This window comes from Budorcas taxicolor, chromosome 8 (assembly GCF_023091745.1).
Source record: "Budorcas taxicolor isolate Tak-1 chromosome 8, Takin1.1, whole genome shotgun sequence".
In the NCBI taxonomy this organism is placed as follows: Eukaryota; Metazoa; Chordata; class Mammalia; order Artiodactyla; family Bovidae; genus Budorcas; species Budorcas taxicolor.
Window position 1 is genome coordinate 5,776,901 of NC_068917.1, and position 9,609 is coordinate 5,786,509.

At 45.4% G+C, this 9,609-nt stretch overlaps 1 non-coding gene and 1 pseudogene across 1 annotated transcript; one reads left to right on the forward strand and one right to left on the reverse strand.

Moving 5' to 3' along the window:
- Window positions 1-292: 292 nt before the first annotated feature.
- Window positions 293-2,500, reverse strand: LOC128052649 (endogenous retrovirus group PABLB member 1 Env polyprotein-like; annotated as a pseudogene).
- A 2,805-nt stretch (window positions 2,501-5,305) lies between these two features.
- TRNAS-GGA (transfer RNA serine (anticodon GGA)) lies at window positions 5,306-5,377 on the forward strand. Its single transcript has one exon. It is a non-coding gene; the product is annotated as a tRNA-Ser (tRNA).
- Window positions 5,378-9,609: the final 4,232 nt, after the last annotated feature.

Below are 9,609 nucleotides of genomic sequence, written 5' to 3' on the forward strand. Positions count from 1 at the left end.
GCCAATAATCAATAAACCCAAGGTTACACTCCAATTGATACAGAAAAATGTATGGCCTATCTGGAGGAAGGGGTGATTAGTGTATGTTTTCTCTTAGGCGATGAGTAACCTAGATACGATCTTTAAGGTTCCCCTGTCTGGAGTGGGTCTTATCCTTCTGTTATTGTTTTCATAGGCACAAACACAGAGTTCAGAGTTCATTGGAAAGGTGGCCGAGCATGATCAGCATGAACAGGCCTAAGATGGAATCCAGACCCTATGAATTCCTTCTTCAGTCCCCCTCTTGATGCTCTTAACTCATATTATGAGCGTCATTCATAGGGATATATTTCATCCTGGCTCTCCGACTGCCAATTTGGGAGAATGACAGCAACCTTCAGGTTACAAAGTTCATAATACATTGTAAAATTCAAGGTCCACAAAGCAGAACTATCAAGGCAACTATAATAGTGGTAAATATAGTTTTCCACCAATCCCCCTTCACCCAAGATAGGACAGAAGTCCAGAAAGGAATGTTTTCATTTGACATTGCTTTTACTTGGTTTTTCATGCCATCTAAAGCAGTTGATACATTGGCAGATAAGTCAGGAATGTATACACAACATTCAACCTTAATTATAGCACAGGTCCCTCCTTGAGCAGCTGTGAGTATGTCCAAAACCATTCTATTATGAATTACCGGTTTTCTCATTTGGATTTGCTCTTCATTTAAGGCTTGGGTGGCTTTTGTTCTATCTAGGAGGGCCTGTTTTGTGAAATTAGTTAAGGCCTGTACTTTAATCATGATCTCTGTTGTCCCTATAGAGGGTACAAATAAGGCACCAATATACTCATATCCACTGGAGAAGGAAATGGCAACCCACTCCAGTGTTCTTGCCTGGAGAATCCCAGGCACGGGGGAGCCTGGTGGGCTGCCATCTCTGGGGTCGCACAGAGTCGGACACGACTGAAGCGACTCAGCAGCATACTCATATCATTGAAACATGGATCTTGTCCACCTAGCATGTAAATAAGGTAGATTTACTGGGGTTTGTTGTAGGTTAGGCTTTTGTTACACTGGCATTTATATCAAATGTAACCCCATGACCCAGTCTATTGGCTATAGGTCTTACACCAAGAGAGCAAGGAGAGTTTATGATTGACAAGAGAGAGGAAAGTCTCTTTTTGTCATCAAGAAAAGAGCAGAGTGGTTTAAAATCTCCTTGGCAGAGTGGAGACACCCACCAAGGAAGTCCATCCATCACTGATAGAGGCATAGCCCTACATACCCAGCAGTTGGAAGTGTTGTGGAAGTCTATGTAGGAATGTGCCCATGAGATGAAAACATTGTCCTGAGTTGAAACGGAAGTTAAATTCAAAATCACGTTGATAAGGCCAAGCAGCAGGAGTTGATTGTGCGGCTTCATCCTGAAGGGGCTTGTCCGGGGTCTTCTTTTCCTTCTTCTTAAGGATGGTGTTAGTCTCTCGAGGGTCAGCGGGGTCCCTCTGTGCAGTCCACTCAGCATTTTTTGGGTCTGTGTGGTATGTTCTCTTCGCCCTCATATGATGGATCCAAGGGACAATACTTGCAACTTTACCTGCAGTAGGGGTAGTTAGAATAACATAAGAGCCCTTTCACCAAGGGGCTAGCAAATCATATTTCCAATCTTTGACCCATACTTGGTCACCAAGCATAAACTCATGAATCTGTTCCCCAAGGAGGAATGGCACCCTTTCTTGTACAAACTTAGTTACCCGATTTATTACTTACCCAATTCAATCTGCTGTGAAATCCTATTCCCCCTTACCTGAGGGAAATTTGTTGACTCCTGTTTTATTATGGGAGGGGGCCTCCCATTCACAATTTCATATGGAGAATAGCCTTGGGACTGTGGGGTCATCCTGAGTCTGAGCAGAGCCGTCGGAAGCAAGTCCACCCAGGAGCAGTCAGTCTCTATCATCCACTTGGAGAGTCTCTTTGATGTCCGGTTGGTTCATTCCACCATCTCAGAACTCTGGGACTATATGCAGTGTGCAGTTTCCATTCGATGTTTAAAGTTTTGCTTACTTGTACTAAATCAGCTACAAAAGCCAGGTCATTGTCTGAACCAATGCTGGTAAGAAGTCCAAATCCGGGAACTACTTCCCTAAGCAGGCACTGGGCTACTTCTGATGCTCTTTCAGTCCAGGTAGGAAAAGCTTCTACCCATCCTGAGAACGTACATGCCATGACCAGAAGGTAACAATAATGTCCGTGAGGTTTCGTTTCAGTGAAGTCCACTCCCAGGTATTCAAAGGGCAGCATGCCTTTCAGCTAAATACCTGGAGGTTTCTGTCTGAATACCTGAGAGGCAGCATTAACCTGTGAGCAGGCAGCATGGCCTAGGTGGGTCGCTTGGTATGTTTGGCTTACCAGATTGTGTGCCAGCTCCTCCGGTACCAATAATTTGCCGCTTGGCAATTCCCACCATCCCTTTTCAGTCTTGATGGCCCCTTCCACTTTGGCTAACCTGACAGCCATTGTCCTTGTTTTATCAGGCTGGTACCATCAGTATATAGGACCCATCTAGGGTCTGGACCCTTGTGTCCTTCTTTAAAACAAACCCCAGATACCTTACCTCCTCCTTGCAGATCTGTGCCTTCTTCTTTAATACCCTGCTTCCATCAGCAGCCGGAGCAGTGCTTTTGTCCCTTTCCAGCATTTTTTCTTGGTCTCGGCAGCCAGCAGCAGGTCATTCCCATATTGTAGGAGCCAATATCCATACTCTTCCAGATGGAATGAGTTCAGGTCAGAAGCCAAGGCTTCCCCAAAGATGGCTGGGGGGTTCTTAAACCCTTGTGGGGGACTCCGGATGAGCTGTTGCTTGGTGCCCCCGACTGGATCTTCCCATTCGAAGGCAAAGATGGGCTGTGACGCTGGGCTGAGGCATACATAGGAGAAGGCATCCTTGAGATCTAGGCGAGTATAAACTTTAGTCCTCGGTGGGAGGAGGCTAAGTAAAGTATGGGGGTTTGGAAAGTGGGGTGTAAAGTCACAGTAGCCTGGTTGACTAGCCTGAGATCCTGTACAGGCCTATATTCCTGTCCTCCTTCCTTTTTGACTGGCAGGGTCTGTGTATTCCAAGCCAACTGGCACTCTACTAGAATCCCCGCTTGTTTCAGTCTATTAATGTGGGGCAGTATGCCGGCCCAGGCCTCTATCGGTAGTGGGTACTGGAGTTTTCTAACAGGGGTGGTGCCAGGTTTGAGTTCTGTTATCACTGGGGCTTGATGTTTAGCCAGACTGGGGTGGGGGGCGGGGGGGGTTGTCTTCCGCCCATACCTCAGGGAATAATTGAGTTAGCTCACTCTCATGCTCTTCCAGCCCACCTGGTTCTTCCTTCGGAGGCTCATGCAACCTCCACTCATTTTGGGGTGGTATAGAGAGAGAGAGCAAATAAGTCATAGTGTCCATCTGGAAGGTGGGCCTCTCCTCAGGGGAAAAAGTCACTTGTGCTCCTAGTTTGGAGAGCAAGTCTCTTCCCAACAGGGGTACTGGGCACTCAGAAATGTAGAGGAATACATGAGTCACTTGGTGCCCCCCCCCCATCTGACATTTTCTGGGCTGGCAAAATGATTTAATCATCTCTTCTCCCAATACCCCAGTTACAGTGGTAGTCTTTTTGAACAGTGGTGCCACAGGTTTTGTTACTACCGACAATTCTGCTCCTGTATCTACCATGAAGTCAATGTTTTGGTCCCCCACTTATAAGGTTACCATGGGTTCTCAGGGACCTGATATCTCTGAGCCCCGGCAGCCCTATTTAATTTCCAAGTCAGCAAGCCCCTCAACTGCGGGAGCTTCCTCTTCCTTCCTTGCCTTAGGGCATTTATTCTTCCAGTTGCCAAAAGTTCGGCACTGGGCACACTGGTTTGGCTGTAACGGGGCCCACGGCCTCCGTTGGGACTGGTTGAAGGACTGTCCTGTCCCTGGGATAGACGAGATGATGTTTTCCGGAGGGCCCGAGAGATAGACTTTCCCAGAGCAGCAGCTAGCATTGCAAATCACTTGTCTGTTCTCTTTCGTTCCTTCTGGCAGAGGGCAGTCTCTGCTTAATTCCAACATCTCCCTCCCCTTCTTGTCAGTACACTGGGAGAGGCAGGTATAGCTTGGGCAGTTTGGCTGGAGCTGGATCCTGGAAGTTGGCCAGAGGCTTCTGTCACTGGGATCAGAGCCTGCTGAGGTGGCGTCTCTATGACCTTGGGGAGAGCTGGCAGAGGAGCAGCAGCTGCTGCAGGACTTCATCTGGCCCTGAAATGGGCATTAAGGCGGCCTCTGGTCCTGGTGGAGCACTGGGAGGTAGGCGCATCATTATCCAGTATGGGGGAGGATGTGGTGGAAGTGGAAGTGTGCTCAGTCGTGTCCGACTCTTTGCGACCCCATGGACTTTAGCCTACCAGGTTCCTCTGTCCATGGGATTTTCCAGGCAACAGTACTGGAGTGGTTTGCCATTTCCTTCTCCAGGGGATCTTCCCGACCCAAGGATTGAACCCAGGTCTCCCGCATTGTAGACAGACACTTTACCACCTGAGCCACCAGGGAAGCTTCCCTATATCCCCATCCAAATCCTGTACAATTTCCTTTTCATCATCAGTCAATGTTTGTGCCATTAATATTTTCCCCTTTCCCTTCTGGATACAGAACCTTGTCCAAGTAGGAGGGTCTTGAGCTAACCCTAGCCATGAGTCAATATATGGATATTGATCCAGGTGTCCTGGCTCTCCTGTGACTACTGTATAGACTACTTCCACTAGTTTTAAGTTCATAGTGTTCTCTGGTGGCCATCCTACTCCCATAGGGGGCCATTCGACCTCACAGAGTATGGGGATGTGGTTAGGCTTCATCTTCACACCGTAGTCTCCTCCAAATCCCTTCTTTAAATTTTCAATCATGCACTCCAGTACAGTTGCCTTAGACTCACTTCCCCCCATCTTGCTCACCTTCTCGGATCTTCTACTTTTCGTTCTGTCTATGAAGTTCTCGGTACCCTATGTACTTCTGATATTTTCATTCAATGACACTTAAATTGCCATTCTGCCTCCTTCCTAATTGGGGTGAGAAGAGCCTTACTGCCAGATCCCAGAGGGAGAAGGGGGATCAGTATGTCTTCACCTACCGGTCAGCACAGCCGAACCAGAACACCACGTGGTCCAAGACTGTTTCTCCCTTAAAGTCCATTCTGCCTTGGTGGGCTTAATCAGGTGCAGATGAAAACACAGATGGGTTAAATATCCCATGTCCCAGGCCATCTCCAGGAAAGCCAATTCATACTCACTTATGTAGCCTTCCCTGGTGGCTCAGAGGTTAAAGTGTCTGCCTGGAATGCAGGAGACCCAGGTTTGATCCCTGGGTTGGGAAGATCCCCTGGAGAAGGAAATGGCAACCCACTCCAGTACTCTTGCCTGGAGAATCCCATGGAGGGAGGAGCCTGATAGGCTACAGTCCATGGGGTTGCAAAGAGTCAGACACGACTGAGCGACTTCAGTTTCACTTTCCTTCTAGCCTAACAATTCCGAGGGGGTCAAGAATTTCACAGCAGACGGGACACCTCCTGGGAGAGGGCAGAATACGAGCATACAAGGACCAGATTCCTATCCTAAAAATCCCCTGGCGATCACTGGTAATAATTTTCCCTGAGACAGTATGGACACACCTCCTAAATGACGTTCACAAATTTCCTTCCTAAACTGTAACACACTCGTCGACCTGTGTACCAAGCAATCACTGCTGCCTGCCTATTCCAGGCCCCTGTGGGTCCGTGCCCTTTCTAGTCCCTCCCAGGGCGGTGATCAAGCCCCCTCTTCCACCCGGCCAGGTGGGTTCCTCCCCACCTGAGCACTCAGTTCCCTTGCTGCTGTTCACTACCTACCAAAGTGAAGAAACCGGGCGTTGAAAGGCTGAAATCTTCTAGAGGGGCAAGGCGCCTTCCCCCTCTAGGAGATTCAAGCCACAAAGCCTCGGGGTGGCCTCAAATGAGACCTGTCTCCTCAAAGTGAGGAGTTTCCTGGCCAATGCACCAAATGTTATAGCCGTGCATTCTGGGAAACAAACTCACTCAGAAGGACAATGCAGATAGTGGAGTGGTTTACTATAGCGCTGGGCCCAAGCAAAGTCTCCTCTTAGCCAAGGACCCCGACCAGCATTTGTGAAAATCTTTTATACCCCATGCATACGTGTCTGAACCCACCACTCCAAATGCCTCGACACTTACATAAACCAAGGAAAATACAATCCCAATAACCCCATCATTCACGTGCTATGTGCTCATGTGCTCAAACAGTCAAACAATTAGCCAATAAACAATAAACCCAAGGTTACACTCCGATAGATACAGAAAAATATATGGCCTGTCTGGAGGAAGGGGTGATTAGTGTATGTTTTCTCTTAGGCGATGAGTAGCCTAGATACGATCTTCAAGGTTCCCCTGTCTGGAGGGGGCCTTATCCTTCTGTTGTTGTTTTTATAGGCACTAAACACAGAGTTCAGAGTCCATTGGAAAGGTGGCCGAGCATGATCAGCATGAACAGGCCTAAGGTGGAGTCCAGGCCCTATGAATTCCTTCTTCAAGTCCTGTCTATAAATGAATATTTAATCACCAGAATCCCTGATGTAAACTTGAGTCCTTCTCCTGTGTTTCCCAGTTTAGAAAAAGGGACCATCTTTCAGCTACTAAGGTTACAAAGCTTAGTCTTGCTTTATTTTTTCACTTTTATACACCCAGAATAAATTGTATAGATTTGCTTTCAAAACATATCTGAGTTTCATTCCTTTTCCCAAGCTCTGTTGTTATGCATTCCATTTAACTTTTACACTGACCCCCAGAGAGGAAGAAGAAAACAGGAGGCAGGGAGTCCGGGTGAAGGGTGGCTTTAATAAACTGGAGAAAAGATCCTGAGAGCCCGTGCTCAGGGAGGGAAGGTTACATGCAGAGTGAAGTTCAGATTGTGAGATGAACAGTATTTGGAGTAGTCTGTGGTGAGAGACTGACCGTTTAAATCCAGGAGACATTGATAGGTTGGAAGTGATAGCTGTTTAAAGGAGCAGAAAATGAGAATTATAAAGGGTTTAAGAATTAGAAAAGGAACCTACCGATTTCCCAGGCAGTGCTTCTCCATTGAACACCTTGATGTGAGCTCTGCAATTTAGACACATTCTAGAGGAAATGAAAACTCAGGGATTCTAGGGTAGCTCTACGCTACCTCCAAGAGCATCCAGCAGGAGAATGGGGAGCCCTGGACAGCCCACCTGGCACCCTCCAGACAGAGCTTTGAAGGAAAGGCTTGAAAGCTACAAGTTATTGTAGGCTGATTTTCCCTGAGATACGCAGTAAGAAATGTTGAAATAATGAATGGATGATGCCTGGGAGTCAGCCTTTTGGACCTTCTGCTAATGCCAACTCTACCTCCAACTGGACATATGATATTGGAACCATGACGATGAAGTCCACGGGGACAGCGGGGTGCACACATGAGCAGAGGAGACAGGTGCAGTATACAGTCCTCGGTTTCTTGTCATGCGTTTGCATATAATGTCAGACGATGCCCCATGAACACAGAATTCTGATGGACCAGAGATGTGTGGGAGTTCAGTGAGACGCAAAGCCATTATAAAGAGGTGAGAAGACCAAAGAAGAACAAAGAGTTCTGGTTGCTGGTATCCAGTTCTACAGGATTAAGTTATCACATACTGCTGTTGCTGACCAACAATGCCCCTTGAGAGGAATTTAGGATGAAAAACAGGATGAGGTGCTCTGTGTTTTGGAAGACCAGCCCCTCACAAAGTTAGATGTGTATCTCAGGAAGTATTTAAATGAACCCAGATTTGTGCATCTTGCCATATGTACAAAAGCACTAAAATTTAAAAAAAAAAAAGAAAGAAAGAAAAGGAACCCACCGAAACAGATAGATTCCTAGAAGTCACTGGAAAAAATTACAAGTAGGACTAGACAAGAGAACAGTGCTGAAGGCTGTTTGCGGCAAGATAAACTGAAGTGGGGAGGCCCAGGTTTGGGATAGCTGCAGAGGAGGATGCCAGGTACAGAGTCCACCATGGTGGGCTTAATGAGAGTGCTAAGATGAAATAAACAGGGCACTTCTTGGAAAGGCGTGAAAATCTATTGAAGAGAAGAAACAAGTAATTTACAAGTAATTTAAATACAAGGTAAGACCTGATGTTTCTTAAGAGTCTTTCAATCAAACCTAAGAGACACCCTGAGGGGATGGCGGTCTGGTTCCTGGAGGACAATGAGGAGAGACTCAGGGGAAGATGAGCTGTTTTCTGTGGACCCAAATTCTAAGCAGACAGCTTAGCATTGTTGACCAGAGAGGGGCATGCGGTAATGCAGGCTTCATTGTGGATAGAAGAAAGAGTAAGAGAAGAGATGTGAGCTTGCAGTCTCAGTTGTTCGTGTGTAAGAATTATGATACTAAAAATCCACCTTCTATCTTTGTGCTAATGGTGAATTTAACCTCAGTCCTCAGTGGATGTTTCCCTTCAGACATGTCATCCCAGTAAAACCTAAGAAAGAGCCCTGGCGTCATGACTGCTGATGAATCATCATTTTAGGATGTATCAGCCTTTCAGGTCCTACCTTCAGTCCTAACAGTTTTTCCACTGTTCTTGGGGCACAGGGGAGGTTGGCAAGTTCTGGGGAGATGAATCAGGAAAGAGAGCATAATAGTTATACTAGCACTCTTACTGCTACATCATTAATAATGGCAGTAACATTAGTATTACATTAAAGTATTAAGACTTCCCAAAATTAAAAAATCAGTAATAGTAAGTCATACATTCAATATATAAATATATTAGAAATATTAATTATCAGCCTAAAAAATATGTTTAACATATATTATCATAAACTGAGAAAATTAGTATAATTAATATTACTCAAACCAGCATTACATAAAAGTGAACACATTTAATTATGCATGAATCATTAAAATGGTATTATGCAGTTCAGTTTCTTTGTAGAAGTCAGATGCTTTAAAAATTGCATTAATATGATTATTATTGAGCTGAATCTATTTTTGTAAAGAGATTTCCAACTGATGGAAAGGCACTTGCTATGTCTTTACTAGCAGGAAATTATTTAATAGATATTTTGCAGCTATTAAGCAGAGAATGCTTACAGATATTTTTTACTGAGTCTCTAATCTCTGAATAATCACAGGTTTTATGATTGATAACATTGAAGACATTGTTTCAGCACCATCCCATAGTACAATGCAAAGTATCAGTATGCTAATATTTCATTTGTTCAAAAGGGCTTCATAATATGGTTATAAGTATGCTTACATAGTAGAATATTTTTTAAAAATAGAGTAAATAGTTGAGTACTGCAATGTGTGAAGGTTCAAATTTGCTTGGGCTTAAAGATATCACTTTGTTTTGTCTTTTCTGCACAAAACAAACTCTGTTACTAATAGGGTCTACATGGGGGCTCATGGTTGAAATGGCTGTTTATGTTGACCTCACAAACAAAATCACAGTGACCCTTGAGATTGACCAAACTGCTTAAACAACATGGTGTTTTTCCACTGACACCTACCTTTTCAAAGCTACGAGACCAGCGGATTCCAGACCTCCGG